Below are 11,195 nucleotides of genomic sequence, written 5' to 3'. Positions count from 1 at the left end.
AAAGTGACATTGCCGGCAGCAGTTGCCAGTCTCCACAAAGATGGATGTATGTTACCCGTGAAGGTAGAAAGAATAGGGGGAACCCATCCATTTATATGCCAACGATTAACTTTTTGTGGGAGAGGGACTAAGGTATCTTGCCAATTAAAACGATATCGAGCTGATTGTAAAAATAGACGATAATCATCTTCAGGATTTAAAATACTACAATCAATAAGACGTGCAGACATTTCAGGCAAAGCATATACAACTTGTGAATTATACATACAATTTCTCCAAATAGGAAATCCTTTTGAAGGGTCAATCATAGCCCAATCTTGATTGCTCTTAGAATCCTCAGGAGGCGACTTATCACAGGTAGGAAAAAGAGGAGTGTGTACTTTTGGGATACCTTTAAGAAAATCGGTTTTTTCTGGAAGGATGAGGCGTAGAGCCCATAATAATCTGTAAGGCTGTTGGTTTTGATTTCCATTAGGTGAGTCAGTAATCATTGATTTGAAGCCAAAAGGAATACAGCCAGGGATAGTTTTTTGCAAATTTCTTAACTGAATACAAATAGGAGGATTTTTGGTGGTTTTTGGGTCTTTCATGTCTGATGAGTCTGTCGGGTATCCACAAAGGGGAAGTTTTGTCCTGTAGGAAAACACAAGCATAGCCTCTTCCACAAGAGATTAATGGGTCAGGTCTTTTCCATTTTCCATAACAAGAAACTACCCCCTGGGAAGCAGGTTTTTGCCAGCTGATACCAATCATAAGGAGTCATCCAGCTGGTTGACAGAATATCTATTAACGACAATGTGTATGGAGACAGGGGTCCATATTCTTTGCAGGCATTTTTAACCTCCTTGAGGAATTTATAAGAAAGAGGAGTCCATTTTGCATCCTCATCAAATTCCCCGCTATAATGTACTGGAAAGCACAAAGGGAGGGTAACGTCTCCCTCAGACAAGCCTTGTTTTAAGGCTGCTTTGATTTTTGATTTTCCTGCCAGAGAAGGAGGTGGGGGAGGTAAAGGTACTCTATTTCGAGGAGTAAAGGTCAATGATTTAACCTCATACTTTGGAGGCTGTGACTCAATTTGCAACTTTCGTAAAGGAAGAACAATATCCTCATCTTGATGATATCTAGCAGCCTCCTCCTCTAGATCGACTTGCTCCTCCGGGCTCAGAGTGTCATTCGTGATTGGATTAGATAGACCAACAAAGGGCGGGGCTGAAGGGGTAGACACTACAGAAGGATGTTTCTGAAGCAGAGGTGTTTCTTCCTCCTCTAAAGTGGGGTCAGAGTCAGGATTGTCTAGTACTTGGAATGCTTTAACAGAATCGGGAGTTGGGTCAAGAGTATCTCTGATAAGCATCCATAATGCAAAAGCATCAACAGGCACCCCCTCAGGACCACATCTAGTATAATATTTTTGTAGCTGTTCTCCCACAGCTTTCCATATGTCCAAATTAACCGAGCCTCCCTCTGGGAACCAGGGGCATTGTTCCTGAACAAAATGTAAAAACCGAGCTACTTGGCTTCTAGTCACTGCGGTTCCCCTTTTTTTGAGCATACACGTGATGATATCAATAAACAGTTTCCTTTCTGCAGAGGATGTTTGTCCCATAGTGTTTTTCTAGTATTCTCCTGCTTATGCAGGGGTCTAACAACTTCTCATATGTTTTGCCTATCTTTCCTTTCCTATCCCCGTCCTCTCTAACGACGGGGTGGCTAAAGGGAGCTTTTCTCCTTTCTTATTTAGCTCTAGGCAACAGCCCTATCTACCCCGAGACGACAATGCTTACCTTCAGGTCCCTGTTCGGGCGCCAGTTGCCGGGGGCCAGCCTCAGCAATGAACAGGGTTACCAGAGGAGGGGTAGAGTTCGGCGAAAAAAGAATGAGCGGTAGAGTGTCTTATACTTTCATTCTGCAGAAGAAGAAGACTCTCTTTATTTTTTACATGGTCTTTTATATCATAAGTTTACAAAAGCATAACATCGCATGATCAACAAAGGGGCAGTATAACATCATTTCCCAGAGACATAATTTTCCAAGTGACACATAGTACAGTTCTGCATACGCACACACAAATACAATGAGCTTTTGTTTGGTTGATTTAGAGTAACAATTGACTTCACACTGCTTTACACTTATGCTTAATCTTGCAATACCTTCCACAGTTTTTATAACAATTAATCTTTTTGCAAAACCATTGCCACATAGGCTTTGTCCATCTTGTCCAGGGTGGCCAAGTTCTTGAAGTCCAGCCACTTTGGGTTACGTCATATTGTCCACGATTATGCCAAGGACAATTAGCCCAATCTCTATACCCAAAGACCAGTCAAGCGCAGCAGTGAGCGGGGTAGACGAGAAGGTTGAGCTGTAATTGGCTGAGAAATTGGCTGAGAGAACTCACTGCCTTTTGTTTTTCCACTTTTATGGGGTCATGTGTGGGTGGTGGTTTAATCACAAAAAGGGCCTTGGTAAATACCAGGATTTCACCATCCTATTCTTATTTTCCATAGTCGAGCTATTTGTTTTTCCCCTAAGACAACTTCATGTTGATCCCCAAGTAACACACGGGCTGTCCCTACCCGAGATTTCACCAGGGGATTATGAGTAGGACGCCCCCCGTCCAAAGGTCCCTAAATCTATAATGGAATTTTATGCTTATACATTCTGCTATACACAGGCTGAAAATGAAACAGAAACAGAACACAGATGACAGAGATATTCCTGACTTTTCAGGAATTCTTCGATGTTTATGCTGGGGGCAGTGGGTGTAGAGGGGCCGCCCTTGCAGCCTGGCTCCTCCTGACTTTTCAGGGATTCTTCGATGTTTATGCTGGGGGCAGTGGGTGCAGAGGGGCCGCCCTTGCAGCCTGGCTCTTCCTGACTTTTCAGGGATTCTTTGATGTTTATGCTGGGGGCAGTGGGTGCAGAGGGGCCGCCCTTGCAGCCTGGCTCCCAGCAGTTAATGAGTCTTCCTCAAATCCTGATGCCACATTTTTATTCATATAGTCCAGCTTCTTGGATTATTTGCTCAGCATACAGGTTGAATAAGTATGGTGAAAGGATACTACCCTGAGGCACACCTTTCCTGATTGTAAAACACACAGTATCCCCTCCTTCTGTTCGTGTGACTGCCTCTTGGTCTATGTATAGAATCTGCATGAGCAAAATTAAGTGTTCTGGGATTCCCATTCTTCCCAATATTATCCATAATTTGTTATGATCCACACAGTCAAAAGCCTTTGTGTAGTCAAGAAAACATCTTTCAGGTATTCTCTGCCTTCAGCCAAGATTCTCTGATATCAGCAATGACGTACGTCGTTCCACTGCCAGACTGACAGATGAGTAGGGGAAGGAAGTATACAGAAAACAAAAATTATTAGTTACCAGTGGTGGAACGGAAGGAGAAATGGGAGTTTTTGCTTAGGAGACATTGAGTTTATGTTAATTGTGGTGGGATAATTTGGAAAAGGATAGTGAGAATGGTTGGACAATTGGAAAAATGTAATCAATGTCCGATATACACATAGAAATCATGGAATGGGCTTATGTTTAGTTGTGTGTATCATCACCACAGGTTAAAATTTTTCTTTCTTTTTTTTTTTTTATCACCAAGAACTCATTTGAAATGAATCAGGCAATAGAGACAACTAAAAACAAGAAATTAGTGCTTTTCCTTTTACAATTCAAAATTTTGTTAGTTTATCTATTGAAAATATGCCTAGAAATTCCCCAAAGATACAACCTGATGTGGAAGTAACTTTAGAGAATATTGGCCTCCACAGGGTGAAAATGGATTGGTTCAAGGTTAAAGCCTCACTCTTTATCTGCTAATTCCCATTTTTTCTCTCTAGTGATTCCTTTTTTCCATGATCTCTTTAGAATAACACTTGCAAGCGTCTTCTGTAAAGCCTTTTTTCTTTCCCTCCCAAGATGACCCAATAGCCTCTGGGGCTCACTGGCTTTATCCAAATTGGAGCCTTTCCTCTCCCTTTTGTCATACTCTGGGATGCAGTGGAACAGGTCAGAGGCCTGAATTCTGGTCCCAGTTTGTCATTAGCAGGTCAGGTAGGTTTAGTGGGTCCTTAGCCTCTTGCGACCACTGTCTCCTCATCTGTAACATGTGGAATTGTACTTGGATAGTCCCTGCTGGTTTACACATTCTAGGGTTTTTCTCTTAGCACCACCCTCCTATTTACAAAATATAGGGCATGAATTTAGGAGGCAGATTTTCCTGGAAATATTCTCTCCTAATAACCAACTGTTTCCCAATGTGCATGCTCGAGGCTATGCACATCTCTTCCTGCGAAGTGTGAGAGGTCTTCATTTTCCTCCAGAAGAGTACAATAGAGAGTAAACTGACAGATGAGGAGGGATCTCACCAATCAACAAGCAGAATCTTTGAGCAGGGCTATCACCAGCACCAGGGGGTAGGACCTAAGTATATTTCAGACCACATTTCCTCTACCCTGCTATCATCACTAACTCCTTCCAGACTGTGGCTCATCCACTTACCTGCACTCAGTTTGCACCTGGCCTCCATCAACACTTAGTCCTCACTCTAGCCTCACTTAGCTATCGGTAGGGCCTGATAGAAGATCCTCATTTGGACTTTTTCTTTCTGTTTCTGGTAACAACTAATGCTGGAACTATGAAAAGATCTTGTCTAATATCAACAATGCATTATTTCCAGGATAAAAACAAACAATCAAACAAACAAGGACAAAACAGGAGAGTAAAATATCACAAACGTCAGCTTAGTTCCCAAACTGATGACCAACACTAATACAACAAAACAAGTGAAAGTCCAAATCTGAAAGCAAGATGAGAATTGGATGTCACAGCCACTGAGGATTTTTACTCCAAACAGCTGGTTTCACGGCAGAAACTGCAACCCCTCAGCCTCCTAATGTGATAGCTGCCTGAAGGGCACCATTGGCTACTTTCACAGACACTCTTGGGAGAACCAGATCCTTTTCCCTCCCCAGCCCCATCCTGTGGATGACTGGACTTAGCAGCAGCTGGAAGAAAATCTCAAGTACTTGGGATCAAGACTCAGAATCATATCACTGCAGACTATTCATCGGCTTTTCAGCACATGTCCTTTTTCCTAGAAAGATGAGGGTTTTTAAATCTCTGAAAATAAACTTTATTTTATGCATGCTTTGTTGCCTAAAATTTTCTTTGTAGTTATCAAAATTATAGTTTTATTTTCCAAGCTAATATAAGAAAATTCCATCGTTAATACATCCACTACATTTATATCTCAGAGCGATAGCAACCCAGTTTAGGTGCATCACCTCCTTCCAAAGCTAAACATTACTAAGCACCTGGTATTACTTAGAAAAACAATATTGGGTCTCACACCTACGAAGAGAGCTAACTCAGCCAACGCCATCTGTCCTTGTAGTGAGGCACCTGTAAGCAGGGCAGCAGACTCACATGTGTCCAAGCCTGGGTCCCGAAAGAAACAGCAGTAGACTCTTTGCCAAGGAGGGATCCTGAGAGCTTGCTGTTTATACATGATGAGGAAAAACTTTCCTGTACAGTTCTAGCAGAATTTCCATCCTAGAGGACTCTGCTGAGGACCCACAGAGATACAGAGAATATAACTAGATGAAATTGGGACATTGCAAATTATTTTACTCTCCTGTTTTGTCCTTGTTTGTTTGATTGTTTGTTTTTATCCTGGAAATAAATTTCTCATACCCATTGACTTGCCTTTTGCAATCAAGTGTGAAAGCAGGACATCTTATTCAGAAACTTTGAAACATGCAAAGTAGCCTCAAACTTACCAGGCTTCCAGTCTAGAGTAAGCTGATTCAAGGAAGAAGGGTAAAGGAGACACTTCTCCCAAATTTTGGGTGGCAGGAAGGGATCCCTTCAGAATAGTTTGTGCAGGAGATTAGTGATCTTTTTTTTATTGTAGCAGTGAGTGGTAATGGGGACTGTCACATCCTCCTGCAAGTGGGAGACCCATAATGACCAGTTTTAGTCCTGGATTCTGCCAGAACTTCACAGCCTGCCCTATTGTACAATCATCCTATTCCCATCCCCATCAACTATTTCCTTGGAAAACTTTAAAAACCTGTAGATAAAGTTGAAAGAATAATACAATCATCACCGCACACTGTTATACTAAGATCTGCAATTGATATACATTTGCTCTTTCTGTCTCTACACGTACCCACACAAACATACGTATTTCTTTAGTAAATTCAGACCAAAAAAAAAAAAAGCTTCTAAATACTTCACCATGAGTATCCTGAGATTAAGGGCATTATTCTATATCACCATAATTCAATTACCAAATTTAAGAATATCAGCATTAATTCAATAATACCTAACATAGTGTCCAGATGCAAATTTCCTCTATTGTTTTGTAGATAGATATAAACATGTCATGGGAGTGAAAGTGAGAGAGCAAGAACCGGACAGCCAGAGCAAGAGCAGACTGAGAGTTGTGGTGCTGTTGTTTTTTCTCCAACCTCCAATCAAGGCTCCTAAATGGTGCTTGATTGTTATATCTCTTTATTCCCAATTACATTGAACTGTCTCCCCACCCTCTTCCGACTCCTTTGCCCATGTGCTTGTTAACGATATTAAATTTTTGAAGAGGACTGGCCCAATGTCTTGCCCTACATTCTGTTCAAGCTAAACACTTTGGGCAAGAACACTGCATATGTAATACTCTGTGCTTTGTACAGCAACTCGTCAGGAAGGAAAGTTGGGTCAGTGTGTTCATCACTGTTACTGATTCTTAGTTTAAGGATGTATCTGTCCTCTCTACTGCAAAGATACTTTTTTTACCTTGTAATTTTTAAATAGTTTGTAGGATAATACTTAGAGATCTTGTAAATACAATGTATGTGTTCACGTGTGTATCCTGAAAAGTTTTAATGTTTGTTGATGACCCCTGCCTGCATCAATCGTTATATTATCAGTGCTTGCAACGTGGAGACTTCTATGTCTATCTACAATTTTTAACCAAACATGTTGTGAGGTGCCATCAAGTGGATTTTGATTCATAGTGACCTCACTTGACAGAGTAGAACTGCCCCATGAGGTTTCCTAGGCTCTAATCTTTACAGGAGCAGATCACCAGGTCTTTCTCCCTGTAGAGACAGGCTTCTTTCCCTGGCAAGAGTAACTCCTCTGGGGTAGGAAGCTACCTTGTAGGTCCCTCAAACAGTTTTTTCAAAGAACTAGGGAAAAAGTAACAACTCATCCAGGCTGGGAAAAAACCTCTCAAGCTGTTTTTTCCAAAGAACCAGGCAAAAGGTCACATAAAGGAGCTCATTGCACCACAGATGTATAAAACATTTGTTGTGCTGGCAGATGCATGAAGAAAACGACTCATTGAGTTAGAAAATAAGTTAAATGCAAAGACATTTACACAACCATTGAACTAAAATGAAAAACATTTAAATATATGCCTTCCACTTTTAGCAAAGATGGACTAACCAAAACCAAACCCACTGCCCTGGAGTAGATTCCGACTGATAGCGAACCTATAGAACAGAATAGAACTGCCCCACACGGTTTTCAATGCTGTGATCTTTAAAAAAAAAAAAAAAAAAAAAAATTTTTTTTTTTTTTTTTTTTTTTATCTTTAGGGAAGCTAATTTCCACATCTTTCTCCCTCTGCCACATCTTTCTCCCGCACAGCGACTGGTGGGTTCAAACTTCAGATTTTGGGTTAGCAGGCGAGCGCGCTTAGCCACTGCGCCAACGGGGCTCCTGAACAAAAAAAAAAAGACGTATTTTATGAAACACCGGTTTTCAAAACACTGGAAATCATCAGGCAACAAGGGTGACCAACCCTTGAAAACCAGGAAAAAAACAAGGTGAGCCCTACAATTGCCCCAGCATAGTGGCTCTTCTGCAATTGCTCTTCCAGACTGTACCCTATAGAAATACCTGCACAAGTCGCCAGAGATGTGTGTACAAGAATGATGAAAGTGTCCATACAATAAATAATGGTACAAATAAACAATGGGAAAAGTCCTTTTAATGATGGTGATTTTCTTCTTTCAAGCATTTCCGGATTCCCAGGCGCACTCCTAATTTGTGTTCAATGACTCTTCTGGGAGGATCTGAGAGGACCCGAGGGTAAGGTAGGTCTCCTCTTCCTAGGGTGGCCTCGAACTACCAGTCTTTCGGTTAACATCCAGACGCGCTAACCGGCTGCGCCACAGAGCCTTCGGAAGCACGTGTTTCCGGTCTCAATAAATAGGGATTTCTCACAAACTTCAATGCCATTGGCTTTCCGCGGCACAACTGCGCAGGCGCCACAGCCTCGAAAAACCAGAAGGGTTGGGCCTACAAACCGCGTTGTTCTTCACGTTTGAAACCTGGGTTTTGGATGAGTCCGAAGCTAGAAGGGCCGCGGAATGGCCTTCGCCCTCCTTGCTCCTCTCCCGCCTCAGAAGCCAAAGGCCCCCGGAGACCCCCTAGTCGGCGACCCCCGCCTGACCCGAGACACGCTGAGCCCTGTGGGTTCCAGGACGTCCCTTGGCGTCTTCTGCTCCGCCTTTGCCCGCCCGCCAGCGCCGCTGGAAGCCACCAGCTCCACTTGGTTGCGGTCGGTGGGGCAGGAGCTGGGAAAATAAGGGGGGAAAGGGGAACCGTGAAGAGGAGCGAAGGACAACAGGGGGGCGTGGCTGAGGATGAGACCTCCAGGAGGCGGTGTGCATAGACTCAGGTGGGATCCTGGGGAGCAGAGAAGGGTCTTTCTGACGTAGCCGAATAGGGAGGAAGGCGACGGAGGGAACTGAGAGAAGACTTGAAAGAGAGAAAAGCGAACTATCTGTAGCTATCCAACAACAAAGCAAGGAAATATTGTGAATGTTTTTACTTCAAAAATATTCAAGGAAACGCATCATCTGTCAGCAAGTTTATGGCATGTGGTGATCGGATAGTGAGTGGATGGCACTCTTCGTGGTGGCCTCAGTGTCCTGGGCTGTGTCAGGAGTCTCTCTTGGCAGGAACCGACTCCCCCTGAGGTTTGCCTTTAGTTCTTGCGCAGTTTGCACCCCTCCTTTGAGGCCATAGAGCGGCAGCACTCAGAGCTGCCACTCAGGAGAAGCAAAAGAAACCCGATAGTGCACAAACCTGGGATCTGGTCATTCGGAAACTATCGACGCTCCCCACGAGTGAGGAGAAGGTGAAATGCTGTCTCTCGCTGAGTCTAACGAGATGTGGTCATAACCATTTTTCTGACTGAGATATTTCAGCTATCAGTACGGCTTTTTTAGACTAAAGAAGAATGAATTTTTAGGGAGTTTAAAATATAATCCAAGCTTTTTGCCATGATCTGCACAGTCTTATCCCCATCCTCCATTCCTCATGTTTATGCCAACAGTTAATGCTTCAAATATAACTCCCACAGTGTGAAATGTAAAAACCTTAACTGGGCGGCGTATTAAAATGGAAAATGTAACCATCACCCAGATCAAGTTACAGGGAATTTCCATCATCCCAGCAAGGTCTGTAGAACCCTTTTCCAATCAATCGCCGCCCGCCCACGCTTAGTTATTCACTCTAATGATTTCTATCACCAGAGATTAGTGTTGCCTACTCTTGGAGTTCACGTTAATGAATGCATATCTTATACAGTACCTGGCTTTTTTTTTTTTTTCCCCAGGCAAGCAGCGTCGTGTTTTTTAAACATATTCGTCCACATTGTTGCCTGCCTGCTTCACTAGTTAATTTCTACAACATTAACGCAGGTCATTCCAAAGTGTGAATGTACCAGTATTGATGGGCAATTGGATTATTTCTAGTTATTTGCGCGTGATCAAGGCTGCTATGAATATTTTTGGATGAGTCTTTTGTGTCCGTGTGCATCCATTTCCCTTGAGAACTCATATACGGTCGTTCTGGGCAGTGGCTTTGATGGTATAGCGGTTAGGAGTCTGTGCTGTAGACCTCGGTCAACCTCGGTTCAAATCCCAATCGAGGCAGGTAGTTGCAACTTGCCTCAGCAACCCTGTCTTTTCGAAGTAGTAATTCTGCTTTCGCTGGAGGCAGCCTCTCAGGAGTGCAGTCAAAGAATCGGTGAATAATAGTTTCCAGCATCCACACGGAGAGACGCTTCAGGGCAAAATGAAAATCCGCGGGAGTAGTAACCAAGGCTACATGGGCAGTCTCCTTTGACCTTCACCAGAACAGCGGAGAGGACCCATCTAGAGGATGACCCCGGAGCTCATCGCGTCTTTCAGAGGTTGGAGATCTGAACGCTTTGAGGCGAGGAGCCAAGTATCCCGCGGGCAAATACGCATGAGGCCCTGAATCCAATCTGAGTTTAAATCTCGGTGAGACCTTTGTATCCAAAGAATATGCTGTTTCATTCAGTCCACACAAAATTTTAGTATTTAAAAACAAAATCGTGCTCCCAAACATATAGTGTATTGGGCGTACTTTCCAATATCGCGTGGCCCTCTTCCTTCTGCCCCCTCCCCCACCATGGTTTAGGGGAGAAAAGGGTTTTGGACTGGGAAGAATGAGCTTGGGCTGCAGCTCCAAATCCCAGAAGCAGGTTTCCGCTCTCCTCCTGCTCCCCGCGGCTGGTTGCGGCACTCATCCCCCTCCCCTCGTGCTCTTTCGGAGCCGGAGTCCTCGAAACCAGGTTCTCAGAGTGACCGGGTCCGGAAGGAATTTTCGGAAATATCCGGGTTTCAGGACTCTTGATTCCCAAGTCCTGTGAGTCCGCCTGACCCTGCGCAAGCTGTCTTAGAGTCTCTAGTTTTTCACTGGTAAAAGGTAGACACTGACTCCGTGAAATTCTGAACTCAGAGATTACTTTCGTGCTAAGACTGTTGACTCTCCCTCTCTAAAAAGACAACAATAATTCTGTAGGAGAAAGACAGCTGTGATGCCCGACTAGCTCAGTCGGTAGAGCATGAGACTCTTAATCTCAGGGTCGTGGGTTCGAGCCCCACGTTGGGCGAGTACTTTTGTACTCCCTTCTTTTTTTTTTTTTCCCATTGTTAGAGAATCTTCTCTAGTCGCTTACCAACAGAATTAAAGAGAAAAGAAAAGCAAAGCCCATTGCCATGGCGTGAATTACGATTTACAATAAATTTTTTTTTTTTTTTAATAGAACGGAGTAGAACTGCCCCATAGGGTTTCCAAGAACCTCTGGTGAATTTGAACTGTCGACCTTTTGATTGGCAGCGGAGGTCTTAACCACTTCCCAA

At 43.5% G+C, this 11,195-nt stretch overlaps 1 non-coding gene across 1 annotated transcript; it reads left to right on the top strand.

Annotated features, from left to right (window-relative positions):
- Nucleotides 1-10,872: 10,872 nt before the first annotated feature.
- Nucleotides 10,873-10,945, top strand: TRNAK-CUU (transfer RNA lysine (anticodon CUU)). Its single transcript has one exon. It is a non-coding gene; the product is annotated as a tRNA-Lys (tRNA).
- Nucleotides 10,946-11,195: the final 250 nt, after the last annotated feature.

Source organism: Elephas maximus, chromosome 3 (assembly GCF_024166365.1).
Source record: "Elephas maximus indicus isolate mEleMax1 chromosome 3, mEleMax1 primary haplotype, whole genome shotgun sequence".
Taxonomy (NCBI): Eukaryota; Metazoa; Chordata; class Mammalia; order Proboscidea; family Elephantidae; genus Elephas; species Elephas maximus.
This window is presented reverse-complemented; position numbering and strand designations above follow the sequence as displayed.